The following is a 17,588-nucleotide window of genomic DNA, read 5'->3' as shown; positions in this document are numbered from 1 at the left end:
ACAGGTTTTAGGGCTTTCGGGAGCAGGCGCACCCACCGCTAATCCTCGTTAGTATAGTGGTGAGTATCCCCGCCTGTCACGCGGGAGACCGGGGTTCGATTCCCCGACGGGGAGGCCTTCCTTTAGCGCTTTTGCTTGCTCTGCTGGATTTCCACCTTTGCAAATGAAACCCCAATACCGATTGTAAGAGTAGAGTCATTACTCTGCGCTTTCCAGCGGAAGGAAGTTGGTACAAAACGTAGTGGCGAGGTAAGTCCTTTAGTTGATTCCCTTTTGATGACAATCCAAATTTTCAAGCAATTGTACTGGAAATAATAATGGCAAGGTCGCGAGTTCCATCCCGGTACAAGCCAGTCGCTTCTATTCTCTCCTTTCAGTACAGTCTTAAAAGGTGCGTGAGCTTTTGCAGTGTACAAACCTTGCACCACACACTCTTTATATCTGTCTAACGAAAGTCACTGATACAGGTTTTAGGGCTTTCGGGAGCAGGCGCACCCACCACTAATCCTCGTTAGTATAGTGGTGAGTATCCCCGCCTGTCACGCGGGAGACCGGGGTTCGATTCCCCGACGGGGAGGCCTTCCTTTAGCGCTTTTGCTTGCTCTGCTGGATTTCCACCTTTGCAAATGAAACCCCAATACCGATTGTAAGAGTAGAGTCATTACTCTGCGCTTTCCAGCGGAAGGAAGTTGGTACAAAACGTAGTGGCGAGGTAAGTCCTTTAGTTGATTCCCTTTTGATGACAATCCAAATTTTCAAGCAATTGTACTGGAAATAATAATGGCAAGGTCGCGAGTTCCATCCCGGTACAAGCCAGTCGCTTCTATTCTCTCCTTTCAGTACAGTCTTAAAAGGTGCGTGAGCTTTTGCAGTGTACAAACCTTGCACCACACACTCTTTATATCTGTCTAACGAAAGTCACTGATACAGGTTTTAGGGCTTTCGGGAGCAGGCGCACCCACCGCTAATCCTCGTTAGTATAGTGGTGAGTATCCCCGCCTGTCACGCGGGAGACCGGGGTTCGATTCCCCGACGGGGAGGCCTTCCTTTAGCGCTTTTGCTTGCTCTGCTGGATTTCCACCTTTGCAAATGAAACCCCAATACCGATTGTAAGAGTAGAGTCATTACTCTGCGCTTTCCAGCGGAAGGAAGTTGGTACAAAACGTAGTGGCGAGGTAAGTCCTTTAGTTGATTCCCTTTTGATGACAATCCAAATTTTCAAGCAATTGTACTGGAAATAATAATGGCAAGGTCGCGAGTTCCATCCCGGTACAAGCCAGTCGCTTCTATTCTCTCCTTTCAGTACAGTCTTAAAAGGTGCGTGAGCTTTTGCAGTGTACAAACCTTGCACCACACACTCTTTATATCTGTCTAACGAAAGTCACTGATACAGGTTTTAGGGCTTTCGGGAGCAGGCGCACCCACCGCTAATCCTCGTTAGTATAGTGGTGAGTATCCCCGCCTGTCACGCGGGAGACCGGGGTTCGATTCCCCGACGGGGAGGCCTTCCTTTAGCGCTTTTGCTTGCTCTGCTGGATTTCCACCTTTGCAAATGAAACCCCAATACCGATTGTAAGAGTAGAGTCATTACTCTGCGCTTTCCAGCGGAAGGAAGTTGGTACAAAACGTAGTGGCGAGGTAAGTCCTTTAGTTGATTCCCTTTTGATGACAATCCAAATTTTCAAGCAATTGTACTGGAAATAATAATGGCAAGGTCGCGAGTTCCATCCCGGTACAAGCCAGTCGCTTCTATTCTCTCCTTTCAGTACAGTCTTAAAAGGTGCGTGAGCTTTTGCAGTGTACAAACCTTGCACCACACACTCTTTATATCTGTCTAACGAAAGTCACTGATACAGGTTTTAGGGCTTTCGGGAGCAGGCGCACCCACCGCTAATCCTCGTTAGTATAGTGGTGAGTATCCCCGCCTGTCACGCGGGAGACCGGGGTTCGATTCCCCGACGGGGAGGCCTTCCTTTAGCGCTTTTGCTTGCTCTGCTGGATTTCCACCTTTGCAAATGAAACCCCAATACCGATTGTAAGAGTAGAGTCGTTACTCTGCGCTTTCCAGCGGAAGGAAGTTGGTACAAAACGTAGTGGCGAGGTAAGTCCTTTAGTTGATTCCCTTTTGATGACAATCCAAATTTTCAAGCAATTGTACTGGAAATAATAATGGCAAGGTCGCGAGTTCCATCCCGGTACAAGCCAGTCGCTTCTATTCTCTCCTTTCAGTACAGTCTTAAAAGGTGCGTGAGCTTTTGCAGTGTACAAACCTTGCACCACACACTCTTTATATCTGTCTAACGAAAGTCACTGATACAGGTTTTAGGGCTTTCGGGAGCAGGCGCACCCACCGCTAATCCTCGTTAGTATAGTGGTGAGTATCCCCGCCTGTCACGCGGGAGACCGGGGTTCGATTCCCCGACGGGGAGGCCTTCCTTTAGCGCTTTTGCTTGCTCTGCTGGATTTCCACCTTTGCAAATGAAACCCCAATACCGATTGTAAGAGTAGAGTCATTACTCTGCGCTTTCCAGCGGAAGGAAGTTGGTACAAAACGTAGTGGCGAGGTAAGTCCTTTAGTTGATTCCCTTTTGATGACAATCCAAATTTTCAAGCAATTGTACTGGAAATAATAATGGCAAGGTCGCGAGTTCCATCCCGGTACAAGCCAGTCGCTTCTATTCTCTCCTTTCAGTACAGTCTTAAAAGGTGCGTGAGCTTTTGCAGTGTACAAACCTTGCACCACACACTCTTTATATCTGTCTAACGAAAGTCACTGATACAGGTTTTAGGGCTTTCGGGAGCAGGCGCACCCACCGCTAATCCTCGTTAGTATAGTGGTGAGTATCCCCGCCTGTCACGCGGGAGACCGGGGTTCGATTCCCCGACGGGGAGGCCTTCCTTTAGCGCTTTTGCTTGCTCTGCTGGATTTCCACCTTTGCAAATGAAACCCCAATACCGATTGTAAGAGTAGAGTCATTACTCTGCGCTTTCCAGCGGAAGGAAGTTGGTACAAAACGTAGTGGCGAGGTAAGTCCTTTAGTTGATTCCCTTTTGATGACAATCCAAATTTTCAAGCAATTGTACTGGAAATAATAATGGCAAGGTCGCGAGTTCCATCCCGGTACAAGCCAGTCGCTTCTATTCTCTCCTTTCAGTACAGTCTTAAAAGGTGCGTGAGCTTTTGCAGTGTACAAACCTTGCACCACACACTCTTTATATCTGTCTAACGAAAGTCACTGATACAGGTTTTAGGGCTTTCGGGAGCAGGCGCACCCACCGCTAATCCTCGTTAGTATAGTGGTGAGTATCCCCGCCTGTCACGCGGGAGACCGGGGTTCGATTCCCCGACGGGGAGGCCTTCCTTTAGCGCTTTTGCTTGCTCTGCTGGATTTCCACCTTTGCAAATGAAACCCCAATACCGATTGTAAGAGTAGAGTCATTACTCTGCGCTTTCCAGCGGAAGGAAGTTGGTACAAAACGTAGTGGCGAGGTAAGTCCTTTAGTTGATTCCCTTTTGATGACAATCCAAATTTTCAAGCAATTGTACTGGAAATAATAATGGCAAGGTCGCGAGTTCCATCCCGGTACAAGCCAGTCGCTTCTATTCTCTCCTTTCAGTACAGTCTTAAAAGGTGCGTGAGCTTTTGCAGTGTACAAACCTTGCACCACACACTCTTTATATCTGTCTAACGAAAGTCACTGATACAGGTTTTAGGGCTTTCGGGAGCAGGCGCACCCACCGCTAATCCTCGTTAGTATAGTGGTGAGTATCCCCGCCTGTCACGCGGGAGACCGGGGTTCGATTCCCCGACGGGGAGGCTTTCCTTTAGCGCTTTTGCTTGCTCTGCTGGATTTCCACCTTTGCAAATGAAACCCCAATACCGATTGTAAGAGTAGAGTCATTACTCTGCGCTTTCCAGCGGAAGGAAGTTGGTACAAAACGTAGTGGCGAGGTAAGTCCTTTAGTTGATTCCCTTTTGATGACAATCCAAATTTTCAAGCAATTGTACTGGAAATAATAATGGCAAGGTCGCGAGTTCCATCCCGGTACAAGCCAGTCGCTTCTATTCTCTCCTTTCAGTACAGTCTTAAAAGGTGCGTGAGCTTTTGCAGTGTACAAACCTTGCACCACACACTCTTTATATCTGTCTAACGAAAGTCACTGATACAGGTTTTAGGGCTTTCGGGAGCAGGCGCACCCACCGCTAATCCTCGTTAGTATAGTGGTGAGTATCCCCGCCTGTCACGCGGGAGACCGGGGTTCGATTCCCCGACGGGGAGGCCTTCCTTTAGCGCTTTTGCTTGCTCTGCTGGATTTCCACCTTTGCAAATGAAACCCCAATACCGATTGTAAGAGTAGAGTCATTACTCTGCGCTTTCCAGCGGAAGGAAGTTGGTACAAAACGTAGTGGCGAGGTAAGTCCTTTAGTTGATTCCCTTTTGATGACAATCCAAATTTTCAAGCAATTGTACTGGAAATAATAATGGCAAGGTCGCGAGTTCCATCCCGGTACAAGCCAGTCGCTTCTATTCTCTCCTTTCAGTACAGTCTTAAAAGGTGCGTGAGCTTTTGCAGTGTACAAACCTTGCACCACACACTCTTTATATCTGTCTAACGAAAGTCACTGATACAGGTTTTAGGGCTTTCGGGAGCAGGCGCACCCACCGCTAATCCTCGTTAGTATAGTGGTGAGTATCCCCGCCTGTCACGCGGGAGACCGGGGTTCGATTCCCCGACGGGGAGGCCTTCCTTTAGCGCTTTTGCTTGCTCTGCTGGATTTCCACCTTTGCAAATGAAACCCCAATACCGATTGTAAGAGTAGAGTCATTACTCTGCGCTTTCCAGCGGAAGGAAGTTGGTACAAAACGTAGTGGCGAGGTAAGTCCTTTAGTTGATTCCCTTTTGATGACAATCCAAATTTTCAAGCAATTGTACTGGAAATAATAATGGCAAGGTCGCGAGTTCCATCCCGGTACAAGCCAGTCGCTTCTATTCTCTCCTTTCAGTACAGTCTTAAAAGGTGCGTGAGCTTTTGCAGTGTACAAACCTTGCACCACACACTCTTTATATCTGTCTAACGAAAGTCACTGATACAGGTTTTAGGGCTTTCGGGAGCAGGCGCACCCACCGCTAATCCTCGTTAGTATAGTGGTGAGTATCCCCGCCTGTCACGCGGGAGACCGGGGTTCGATTCCCCGACGGGGAGGCCTTCCTTTAGCGCTTTTGCTTGCTCTGCTGGATTTCCACCTTTGCAAATGAAACCCCAATACCGATTGTAAGAGTAGAGTCATTACTCTGCGCTTTCCAGCGGAAGGAAGTTGGTACAAAACGTAGTGGCGAGGTAAGTCCTTTAGTTGATTCCCTTTTGATGACAATCCAAATTTTCAAGCAATTGTACTGGAAATAATAATGGCAAGGTCGCGAGTTCCATCCCGGTACAAGCCAGTCGCTTCTATTCTCTCCTTTCAGTACAGTCTTAAAAGGTGCGTGAGCTTTTGCAGTGTACAAACCTTGCACCACACACTCTTTATATCTGTCTAACGAAAGTCACTGATACAGGTTTTAGGGCTTTCGGGAGCAGGCGCACCCACCGCTAATCCTCGTTAGTATAGTGGTGAGTATCCCCGCCTGTCACGCGGGAGACCGGGGTTCGATTCCCCGACGGGGAGGCCTTCCTTTAGCGCTTTTGCTTGCTCTGCTGGATTTCCACCTTTGCAAATGAAACCCCAATACCGATTGTAAGAGTAGAGTCATTACTCTGCGCTTTCCAGCGGAAGGAAGTTGGTACAAAACGTAGTGGCGAGGTAAGTCCTTTAGTTGATTCCCTTTTGATGACAATCCAAATTTTCAAGCAATTGTACTGGAAATAATAATGGCAAGGTCGCGAGTTCCATCCCGGTACAAGCCAGTCGCTTCTATTCTCTCCTTTCAGTACAGTCTTAAAAGGTGCGTGAGCTTTTGCAGTGTACAAACCTTGCACCACACACTCTTTATATCTGTCTAACGAAAGTCACTGATACAGGTTTTAGGGCTTTCGGGAGCAGGCGCACCCACCGCTAATCCTCGTTAGTATAGTGGTGAGTATCCCCGCCTGTCACGCGGGAGACCGGGGTTCGATTCCCCGACGGGGAGGCCTTCCTTTAGCGCTTTTGCTTGCTCTGCTGGATTTCCACCTTTGCAAATGAAACCCCAATACCGATTGTAAGAGTAGAGTCATTACTCTGCGCTTTCCAGCGGAAGGAAGTTGGTACAAAACGTAGTGGCGAGGTAAGTCCTTTAGTTGATTCCCTTTTGATGACAATCCAAATTTTCAAGCAATTGTACTGGAAATAATAATGGCAAGGTCGCGAGTTCCATCCCGGTACAAGCCAGTCGCTTCTATTCTCTCCTTTCAGTACAGTCTTAAAAGGTGCGTGAGCTTTTGCAGTGTACAAACCTTGCACCACACACTCTTTATATCTGTCTAACGAAAGTCACTGATACAGGTTTTAGGGCTTTCGGGAGCAGGCGCACCCACCGCTAATCCTCGTTAGTATAGTGGTGAGTATCCCCGCCTGTCACGCGGGAGACCGGGGTTCGATTCCCCGACGGGGAGGCCTTCCTTTAGCGCTTTTGCTTGCTCTGCTGGATTTCCACCTTTGCAAATGAAACCCCAATACCGATTGTAAGAGTAGAGTCATTACTCTGCGCTTTCCAGCGGAAGGAAGTTGGTACAAAACGTAGTGGCGAGGTAAGTCCTTTAGTTGATTCCCTTTTGATGACAATCCAAATTTTCAAGCAATTGTACTGGAAATAATAATGGCAAGGTCGCGAGTTCCATCCCGGTACAAGCCAGTCGCTTCTATTCTCTCCTTTCAGTACAGTCTTAAAAGGTGCGTGAGCTTTTGCAGTGTACAAACCTTGCACCACACACTCTTTATATCTGTCTAACGAAAGTCACTGATACAGGTTTTAGGGCTTTCGGGAGCAGGCGCACCCACCGCTAATCCTCGTTAGTATAGTGGTGAGTATCCCCGCCTGTCACGCGGGAGACCGGGGTTCGATTCCCCGACGGGGAGGCCTTCCTTTAGCGCTTTTGCTTGCTCTGCTGGATTTCCACCTTTGCAAATGAAACCCCAATACCGATTGTAAGAGTAGAGTCATTACTCTGCGCTTTCCAGCGGAAGGAAGTTGGTACAAAACGTAGTGGCGAGGTAAGTCCTTTAGTTGATTCCCTTTTGATGACAATCCAAATTTTCAAGCAATTGTACTGGAAATAATAATGGCAAGGTCGCGAGTTCCATCCCGGTACAAGCCAGTCGCTTCTATTCTCTCCTTTCAGTACAGTCTTAAAAGGTGCGTGAGCTTTTGCAGTGTACAAACCTTGCACCACACACTCTTTATATCTGTCTAACGAAAGTCACTGATACAGGTTTTAGGGCTTTCGGGAGCAGGCGCACCCACCGCTAATCCTCGTTAGTATAGTGGTGAGTATCCCCGCCTGTCACGCGGGAGACCGGGGTTCGATTCCCCGACGGGGAGGCCTTCCTTTAGCGCTTTTGCTTGCTCTGCTGGATTTCCACCTTTGCAAATGAAACCCCAATACCGATTGTAAGAGTAGAGTCATTACTCTGCGCTTTCCAGCGGAAGGAAGTTGGTACAAAACGTAGTGGCGAGGTAAGTCCTTTAGTTGATTCCCTTTTGATGACAATCCAAATTTTCAAGCAATTGTACTGGAAATAATAATGGCAAGGTCGCGAGTTCCATCCCGGTACAAGCCAGTCGCTTCTATTCTCTCCTTTCAGTACAGTCTTAAAAGGTGCGTGAGCTTTTGCAGTGTACAAACCTTGCACCACACACTCTTTATATCTGTCTAACGAAAGTCACTGATACAGGTTTTAGGGCTTTCGGGAGCAGGCGCACCCACCGCTAATCCTCGTTAGTATAGTGGTGAGTATCTCCGCCTGTCACGCGGGAGACCGGGGTTCGATTCCCCGACGGGGAGGCCTTCCTTTAGCGCTTTTGCTTGCTCTGCTGGATTTCCACCTTTGCAAATGAAACCCCAATACCGATTGTAAGAGTAGAGTCATTACTCTGCGCTTTCCAGCGGAAGGAAGTTGGTACAAAACGTAGTGGCGAGGTAAGTCCTTTAGTTGATTCCCTTTTGATGACAATCCAAATTTTCAAGCAATTGTACTGGAAATAATAATGGCAAGGTCGCGAGTTCCATCCCGGTACAAGCCAGTCGCTTCTATTCTCTCCTTTCAGTACAGTCTTAAAAGGTGCGTGAGCTTTTGCAGTGTACAAACCTTGCACCACACACTCTTTATATCTGTCTAACGAAAGTCACTGATACAGGTTTTAGGGCTTTCGGGAGCAGGCGCACCCACCGCTAATCCTCGTTAGTATAGTGGTGAGTATCCCCGCCTGTCACGCGGGAGACCGGGGTTCGATTCCCCGACGGGGAGGCCTTCCTTTAGCGCTTTTGCTTGCTCTGCTGGATTTCCACCTTTGCAAATGAAACCCCAATACCGATTGTAAGAGTAGAGTCATTACTCTGCGCTTTCCAGCGGAAGGAAGTTGGTACAAAACGTAGTGGCGAGGTAAGTCCTTTAGTTGATTCCCTTTTGATGACAATCCAAATTTTCAAGCAATTGTACTGGAAATAATAATGGCAAGGTCGCGAGTTCCATCCCGGTACAAGCCAGTCGCTTCTATTCTCTCCTTTCAGTACAGTCTTAAAAGGTGCGTGAGCTTTTGCAGTGTACAAACCTTGCACCACACACTCTTTATATCTGTCTAACGAAAGTCACTGATACAGGTTTTAGGGCTTTCGGGAGCAGGCGCACCCACCGCTAATCCTCGTTAGTATAGTGGTGAGTATCCCCGCCTGTCACGCGGGAGACCGGGGTTCGATTCCCCGACGGGGAGGCCTTCCTTTAGCGCTTTTGCTTGCTCTGCTGGATTTCCACCTTTGCAAATGAAACCCCAATACCGATTGTAAGAGTAGAGTCATTACTCTGCGCTTTCCAGCGGAAGGAAGTTGGTACAAAACGTAGTGGCGAGGTAAGTCCTTTAGTTGATTCCCTTTTGATGACAATCCAAATTTTCAAGCAATTGTACTGGAAATAATAATGGCAAGGTCGCGAGTTCCATCCCGGTACAAGCCAGTCGCTTCTATTCTCTCCTTTCAGTACAGTCTTAAAAGGTGCGTGAGCTTTTGCAGTGTACAAACCTTGCACCACACACTCTTTATATCTGTCTAACGAAAGTCACTGATACAGGTTTTAGGGCTTTCGGGAGCAGGCGCACCCACCGCTAATCCTCGTTAGTATAGTGGTGAGTATCCCCGCCTGTCACGCGGGAGACCGGGGTTCGATTCCCCGACGGGGAGGCCTTCCTTTAGCGCTTTTGCTTGCTCTGCTGGATTTCCACCTTTGCAAATGAAACCCCAATACCGATTGTAAGAGTAGAGTCATTACTCTGCGCTTTCCAGCGGAAGGAAGTTGGTACAAAACGTAGTGGCGAGGTAAGTCCTTTAGTTGATTCCCTTTTGATGACAATCCAAATTTTCAAGCAATTGTACTGGAAATAATAATGGCAAGGTCGCGAGTTCCATCCCGGTACAAGCCAGTCGCTTCTATTCTCTCCTTTCAGTACAGTCTTAAAAGGTGCGTGAGCTTTTGCAGTGTACAAACCTTGCACCACACACTCTTTATATCTGTCTAACGAAAGTCACTGATACAGGTTTTAGGGCTTTCGGGAGCAGGCGCACCCACCGCTAATCCTCGTTAGTATAGTGGTGAGTATCCCCGCCTGTCACGCGGGAGACCGGGGTTCGATTCCCCGACGGGGAGGCCTTCCTTTAGCGCTTTTGCTTGCTCTGCTGGATTTCCACCTTTGCAAATGAAACCCCAATACCGATTGTAAGAGTAGAGTCATTACTCTGCGCTTTCCAGCGGAAGGAAGTTGGTACAAAACGTAGTGGCGAGGTAAGTCCTTTAGTTGATTCCCTTTTGATGACAATCCAAATTTTCAAGCAATTGTACTGGAAATAATAATGGCAAGGTCGCGAGTTCCATCCCGGTACAAGCCAGTCGCTTCTATTCTCTCCTTTCAGTACAGTCTTAAAAGGTGCGTGAGCTTTTGCAGTGTACAAACCTTGCACCACACACTCTTTATATCTGTCTAACGAAAGTCACTGATACAGGTTTTAGGGCTTTCGGGAGCAGGCGCACCCACCGCTAATCCTCGTTAGTATAGTGGTGAGTATCCCCGCCTGTCACGCGGGAGACCGGGGTTCGATTCCCCGACGGGGAGGCCTTCCTTTAGCGCTTTTGCTTGCTCTGCTGGATTTCCACCTTTGCAAATGAAACCCCAATACCGATTGTAAGAGTAGAGTCATTACTCTGCGCTTTCCAGCGGAAGGAAGTTGGTACAAAACGTAGTGGCGAGGTAAGTCCTTTAGTTGATTCCCTTTTGATGACAATCCAAATTTTCAAGCAATTGTACTGGAAATAATAATGGCAAGGTCGCGAGTTCCATCCCGGTACAAGCCAGTCGCTTCTATTCTCTCCTTTCAGTACAGTCTTAAAAGGTGCGTGAGCTTTTGCAGTGTACAAACCTTGCACCACACACTCTTTATATCTGTCTAACGAAAGTCACTGATACAGGTTTTAGGGCTTTCGGGAGCAGGCGCACCCACCGCTAATCCTCGTTAGTATAGTGGTGAGTATCCCCGCCTGTCACGCGGGAGACCGGGGTTCGATTCCCCGACGGGGAGGCCTTCCTTTAGCGCTTTTGCTTGCTCTGCTGGATTTCCACCTTTGCAAATGAAACCCCAATACCGATTGTAAGAGTAGAGTCATTACTCTGCGCTTTCCAGCGGAAGGAAGTTGGTACAAAACGTAGTGGCGAGGTAAGTCCTTTAGTTGATTCCCTTTTGATGACAATCCAAATTTTCAAGCAATTGTACTGGAAATAATAATGGCAAGGTCGCGAGTTCCATCCCGGTACAAGCCAGTCGCTTCTATTCTCTCCTTTCAGTACAGTCTTAAAAGGTGCGTGAGCTTTTGCAGTGTACAAACCTTGCACCACACACTCTTTATATCTGTCTAACGAAAGTCACTGATACAGGTTTTAGGGCTTTCGGGAGCAGGCGCACCCACCGCTAATCCTCGTTAGTATAGTGGTGAGTATCCCCGCCTGTCACGCGGGAGACCGGGGTTCGATTCCCCGACGGGGAGGCCTTCCTTTAGCGCTTTTGCTTGCTCTGCTGGATTTCCACCTTTGCAAATGAAACCCCAATACCGATTGTAAGAGTAGAGTCATTACTCTGCGCTTTCCAGCGGAAGGAAGTTGGTACAAAACGTAGTGGCGAGGTAAGTCCTTTAGTTGATTCCCTTTTGATGACAATCCAAATTTTCAAGCAATTGTACTGGAAATAATAATGGCAAGGTCGCGAGTTCCATCCCGGTACAAGCCAGTCGCTTCTATTCTCTCCTTTCAGTACAGTCTTAAAAGGTGCGTGAGCTTTTGCAGTGTACAAACCTTGCACCACACACTCTTTATATCTGTCTAACGAAAGTCACTGATACAGGTTTTAGGGCTTTCGGGAGCAGGCGCACCCACCGCTAATCCTCGTTAGTATAGTGGTGAGTATCCCCGCCTGTCACGCGGGAGACCGGGGTTCGATTCCCCGACGGGGAGGCCTTCCTTTAGCGCTTTTGCTTGCTCTGCTGGATTTCCACCTTTGCAAATGAAACCCCAATACCGATTGTAAGAGTAGAGTCATTACTCTGCGCTTTCCAGCGGAAGGAAGTTGGTACAAAACGTAGTGGCGAGGTAAGTCCTTTAGTTGATTCCCTTTTGATGACAATCCAAATTTTCAAGCAATTGTACTGGAAATAATAATGGCAAGGTCGCGAGTTCCATCCCGGTACAAGCCAGTCGCTTCTATTCTCTCCTTTCAGTACAGTCTTAAAAGGTGCGTGAGCTTTTGCAGTGTACAAACCTTGCACCACACACTCTTTATATCTGTCTAACGAAAGTCACTGATACAGGTTTTAGGGCTTTCGGGAGCAGGCGCACCCACCGCTAATCCTCGTTAGTATAGTGGTGAGTATCCCCGCCTGTCACGCGGGAGACCGGGGTTCGATTCCCCGACGGGGAGGCCTTCCTTTAGCGCTTTTGCTTGCTCTGCTGGATTTCCACCTTTGCAAATGAAACCCCAATACCGATTGTAAGAGTAGAGTCGTTACTCTGCGCTTTCCAGCGGAAGGAAGTTGGTACAAAACGTAGTGGCGAGGTAAGTCCTTTAGTTGATTCCCTTTTGATGACAATCCAAATTTTCAAGCAATTGTACTGGAAATAATAATGGCAAGGTCGCGAGTTCCATCCCGGTACAAGCCAGTCGCTTCTATTCTCTCCTTTCAGTACAGTCTTAAAAGGTGCGTGAGCTTTTGCAGTGTACAAACCTTGCACCACACACTCTTTATATCTGTCTAACGAAAGTCACTGATACAGGTTTTAGGGCTTTCGGGAGCAGGCGCACCCACCGCTAATCCTCGTTAGTATAGTGGTGAGTATCCCCGCCTGTCACGCGGGAGACCGGGGTTCGATTCCCCGACGGGGAGGCCTTCCTTTAGCGCTTTTGCTTGCTCTGCTGGATTTCCACCTTTGCAAATGAAACCCCAATACCGATTGTAAGAGTAGAGTCATTACTCTGCGCTTTCCAGCGGAAGGAAGTTGGTACAAAACGTAGTGGCGAGGTAAGTCCTTTAGTTGATTCCCTTTTGATGACAATCCAAATTTTCAAGCAATTGTACTGGAAATAATAATGGCAAGGTCGCGAGTTCCATCCCGGTACAAGCCAGTCGCTTCTATTCTCTCCTTTCAGTACAGTCTTAAAAGGTGCGTGAGCTTTTGCAGTGTACAAACCTTGCACCACACACTCTTTATATCTGTCTAACGAAAGTCACTGATACAGGTTTTAGGGCTTTCGGGAGCAGGCGCACCCACCGCTAATCCTCGTTAGTATAGTGGTGAGTATCCCCGCCTGTCACGCGGGAGACCGGGGTTCGATTCCCCGACGGGGAGGCCTTCCTTTAGCGCTTTTGCTTGCTCTGCTGGATTTCCACCTTTGCAAATGAAACCCCAATACCGATTGTAAGAGTAGAGTCATTACTCTGCGCTTTCCAGCGGAAGGAAGTTGGTACAAAACGTAGTGGCGAGGTAAGTCCTTTAGTTGATTCCCTTTTGATGACAATCCAAATTTTCAAGCAATTGTACTGGAAATAATAATGGCAAGGTCGCGAGTTCCATCCCGGTACAAGCCAGTCGCTTCTATTCTCTCCTTTCAGTACAGTCTTAAAAGGTGCGTGAGCTTTTGCAGTGTACAAACCTTGCACCACACACTCTTTATATCTGTCTAACGAAAGTCACTGATACAGGTTTTAGGGCTTTCGGGAGCAGGCGCACCCACCGCTAATCCTCGTTAGTATAGTGGTGAGTATCCCCGCCTGTCACGCGGGAGACCGGGGTTCGATTCCCCGACGGGGAGGCCTTCCTTTAGCGCTTTTGCTTGCTCTGCTGGATTTCCACCTTTGCAAATGAAACCCCAATACCGATTGTAAGAGTAGAGTCGTTACTCTGCGCTTTCCAGCGGAAGGAAGTTGGTACAAAACGTAGTGGCGAGGTAAGTCCTTTAGTTGATTCCCTTTTGATGACAATCCAAATTTTCAAGCAATTGTACTGGAAATAATAATGGCAAGGTCGCGAGTTCCATCCCGGTACAAGCCAGTCGCTTCTATTCTCTCCTTTCAGTACAGTCTTAAAAGGTGCGTGAGCTTTTGCAGTGTACAAACCTTGCACCACACACTCTTTATATCTGTCTAACGAAAGTCACTGATACAGGTTTTAGGGCTTTCGGGAGCAGGCGCACCCACCGCTAATCCTCGTTAGTATAGTGGTGAGTATCCCCGCCTGTCACGCGGGAGACCGGGGTTCGATTCCCCGACGGGGAGGCCTTCCTTTAGCGCTTTTGCTTGCTCTGCTGGATTTCCACCTTTGCAAATGAAACCCCAATACCGATTGTAAGAGTAGAGTCATTACTCTGCGCTTTCCAGCGGAAGGAAGTTGGTACAAAACGTAGTGGCGAGGTAAGTCCTTTAGTTGATTCCCTTTTGATGACAATCCAAATTTTCAAGCAATTGTACTGGAAATAATAATGGCAAGGTCGCGAGTTCCATCCCGGTACAAGCCAGTCGCTTCTATTCTCTCCTTTCAGTACAGTCTTAAAAGGTGCGTGAGCTTTTGCAGTGTACAAACCTTGCACCACACACTCTTTATATCTGTCTAACGAAAGTCACTGATACAGGTTTTAGGGCTTTCGGGAGCAGGCGCACCCACCGCTAATCCTCGTTAGTATAGTGGTGAGTATCCCCGCCTGTCACGCGGGAGACCGGGGTTCGATTCCCCGACGGGGAGGCCTTCCTTTAGCGCTTTTGCTTGCTCTGCTGGATTTCCACCTTTGCAAATGAAACCCCAATACCGATTGTAAGAGTAGAGTCATTACTCTGCGCTTTCCAGCGGAAGGAAGTTGGTACAAAACGTAGTGGCGAGGTAAGTCCTTTAGTTGATTCCCTTTTGATGACAATCCAAATTTTCAAGCAATTGTACTGGAAATAATAATGGCAAGGTCGCGAGTTCCATCCCGGTACAAGCCAGTCGCTTCTATTCTCTCCTTTCAGTACAGTCTTAAAAGGTGCGTGAGCTTTTGCAGTGTACAAACCTTGCACCACACACTCTTTATATCTGTCTAACGAAAGTCACTGATACAGGTTTTAGGGCTTTCGGGAGCAGGCGCACCCACCGCTAATCCTCGTTAGTATAGTGGTGAGTATCCCCGCCTGTCACGCGGGAGACCGGGGTTCGATTCCCCGACGGGGAGGCCTTCCTTTAGCGCTTTTGCTTGCTCTGCTGGATTTCCACCTTTGCAAATGAAACCCCAATACCGATTGTAAGAGTAGAGTCATTACTCTGCGCTTTCCAGCGGAAGGAAGTTGGTACAAAACGTAGTGGCGAGGTAAGTCCTTTAGTTGATTCCCTTTTGATGACAATCCAAATTTTCAAGCAATTGTACTGGAAATAATAATGGCAAGGTCGCGAGTTCCATCCCGGTACAAGCCAGTCGCTTCTATTCTCTCCTTTCAGTACAGTCTTAAAAGGTGCGTGAGCTTTTGCAGTGTACAAACCTTGCACCACACACTCTTTATATCTGTCTAACGAAAGTCACTGATACAGGTTTTAGGGCTTTCGGGAGCAGGCGCACCCACCGCTAATCCTCGTTAGTATAGTGGTGAGTATCCCCGCCTGTCACGCGGGAGACCGGGGTTCGATTCCCCGACGGGGAGGCCTTCCTTTAGCGCTTTTGCTTGCTCTGCTGGATTTCCACCTTTGCAAATGAAACCCCAATACCGATTGTAAGAGTAGAGTCGTTACTCTGCGCTTTCCAGCGGAAGGAAGTTGGTACAAAACGTAGTGGCGAGGTAAGTCCTTTAGTTGATTCCCTTTTGATGACAATCCAAATTTTCAAGCAATTGTACTGGAAATAATAATGGCAAGGTCGCGAGTTCCATCCCGGTACAAGCCAGTCGCTTCTATTCTCTCCTTTCAGTACAGTCTTAAAAGGTGCGTGAGCTTTTGCAGTGTACAAACCTTGCACCACACACTCTTTATATCTGTCTAACGAAAGTCACTGATACAGGTTTTAGGGCTTTCGGGAGCAGGCGCACCCACCGCTAATCCTCGTTAGTATAGTGGTGAGTATCCCCGCCTGTCACGCGGGAGACCGGGGTTCGATTCCCCGACGGGGAGGCCTTCCTTTAGCGCTTTTGCTTGCTCTGCTGGATTTCCACCTTTGCAAATGAAACCCCAATACCGATTGTAAGAGTAGAGTCGTTACTCTGCGCTTTCCAGCGGAAGGAAGTTGGTACAAAACGTAGTGGCGAGGTAAGTCCTTTAGTTGATTCCCTTTTGATGACAATCCAAATTTTCAAGCAATTGTACTGGAAATAATAATGGCAAGGTCGCGAGTTCCATCCCGGTACAAGCCAGTCGCTTCTATTCTCTCCTTTCAGTACAGTCTTAAAAGGTGCGTGAGCTTTTGCAGTGTACAAACCTTGCACCACACACTCTTTATATCTGTCTAACGAAAGTCACTGATACAGGTTTTAGGGCTTTCGGGAGCAGGCGCACCCACCGCTAATCCTCGTTAGTATAGTGGTGAGTATCCCCGCCTGTCACGCGGGAGACCGGGGTTCGATTCCCCGACGGGGAGGCCTTCCTTTAGCGCTTTTGCTTGCTCTGCTGGATTTCCACCTTTGCAAATGAAACCCCAATACCGATTGTAAGAGTAGAGTCATTACTCTGCGCTTTCCAGCGGAAGGAAGTTGGTACAAAACGTAGTGGCGAGGTAAGTCCTTTAGTTGATTCCCTTTTGATGACAATCCAAATTTTCAAGCAATTGTACTGGAAATAATAATGGCAAGGTCGCGAGTTCCATCCCGGTACAAGCCAGTCGCTTCTATTCTCTCCTTTCAGTACAGTCTTAAAAGGTGCGTGAGCTTTTGCAGTGTACAAACCTTGCACCACACACTCTTTATATCTGTCTAACGAAAGTCACTGATACAGGTTTTAGGGCTTTCGGGAGCAGGCGCACCCACCGCTAATCCTCGTTAGTATAGTGGTGAGTATCCCCGCCTGTCACGCGGGAGACCGGGGTTCGATTCCCCGACGGGGAGGCCTTCCTTTAGCGCTTTTGCTTGCTCTGCTGGATTTCCACCTTTGCAAATGAAACCCCAATACCGATTGTAAGAGTAGAGTCATTACTCTGCGCTTTCCAGCGGAAGGAAGTTGGTACAAAACGTAGTGGCGAGGTAAGTCCTTTAGTTGATTCCCTTTTGATGACAATCCAAATTTTCAAGCAATTGTACTGGAAATAATAATGGCAAGGTCGCGAGTTCCATCCCGGTACAAGCCAGTCGCTTCTATTCTCTCCTTTCAGTACAGTCTTAAAAGGTGCGTGAGCTTTTGCAGTGTACAAACCTTGCACCACACACTCTTTATATCTGTCTAACGAAAGTCACTGATACAGGTTTTAGGGCTTTCGGGAGCAGGCGCACCCACCGCTAATCCTCGTTAGTATAGTGGTGAGTATCCCCGCCTGTCACGCGGGAGACCGGGGTTCGATTCCCCGACGGGGAGGCCTTCCTTTAGCGCTTTTGCTTGCTCTGCTGGATTTCCACCTTTGCAAATGAAACCCCAATACCGATTGTAAGAGTAGAGTCATTACTCTGCGCTTTCCAGCGGAAGGAAGTTGGTACAAAACGTAGTGGCGAGGTAAGTCCTTTAGTTGATTCCCTTTTGATGACAATCCAAATTTTCAAGCAATTGTACTGGAAATAATAATGGCAAGGTCGCGAGTTCCATCCCGGTACAAGCCAGTCGCTTCTATTCTCTCCTTTCAGTACAGTCTTAAAAGGTGCGTGAGCTTTTGCAGTGTACAAACCTTGCACCACACACTCTTTATATCTGTCTAACGAAAGTC

The sequence above is a fragment of the Spea bombifrons genome, chromosome 2 (assembly GCF_027358695.1).
Source record: "Spea bombifrons isolate aSpeBom1 chromosome 2, aSpeBom1.2.pri, whole genome shotgun sequence".
In the NCBI taxonomy this organism is placed as follows: Eukaryota; Metazoa; Chordata; class Amphibia; order Anura; family Pelobatidae; genus Spea; species Spea bombifrons.
Note: the sequence above shows the minus strand (reverse complement) of the source record.